The sequence below is a fragment of the Scyliorhinus torazame genome, chromosome 3 (assembly GCF_047496885.1).
Source record: "Scyliorhinus torazame isolate Kashiwa2021f chromosome 3, sScyTor2.1, whole genome shotgun sequence".
Taxonomy (NCBI): Eukaryota; Metazoa; Chordata; class Chondrichthyes; order Carcharhiniformes; family Scyliorhinidae; genus Scyliorhinus; species Scyliorhinus torazame.
In genome coordinates this window covers 283,478,455-283,479,146 of record NC_092709.1, presented here as the reverse complement: position 1 = coordinate 283,479,146, position 692 = coordinate 283,478,455, and positions in this window count along the sequence as shown.

Below are 692 nucleotides of genomic sequence, written 5' to 3'. Positions count from 1 at the left end.
AGGTTTACAAATAATGTAACCAGTAGAACAGGCATTATTGTGTGGAGAGATAATGGATAGACGCCACAAAATTGAACCTGGTACTCAAGTGAGCGGAATGTTTGCAAAATCCATATAAATTCTTCCGATTGTGAAGCCCCCTCCCTCCTGATGGATCATTGCACCATTGAGTTACGTGCTCTCACGTCAGTGTCATCTTCTCTCATTTGCGGATATTTCCTGCAGAAATTATGCTCCCGGCCGGGCTCTGACAATTCAGAACTGTAATTCAGCAACACCCATGCCCAGCGCAGGAACGATGGGCCGAATGGCCTCCCCGCACTGTACCATTCTATAACCATTGAATATTCATCTTCAGAGGACTGGTTGAATTTCAGTCATAGATGTTGCTTGATTTAAATGAGACGATTAATAGTGCCATGTTCCCGAGCCTGGATTTATTACTTCTCTTGTTTAGTGTAAATGGTTGTTGGAGTCAAAGAGCTACAATAAAAAACGGATTTGCTAACTTCACGAAGCTGGTCTGCTATTTTCAACTCTCAAGTTAGTAAGAGGGATTGGCAGAATGTTCCACTGAAAACTCCATAGACGGAGAGGTCGATTAGTATTAATTTAAGTGTTATTGAAGAAAGTTTCCTCTTTGGTTGAGTCTGATTGATCAGAACCTGTTAATCATTCCCCTGTCACTGCAC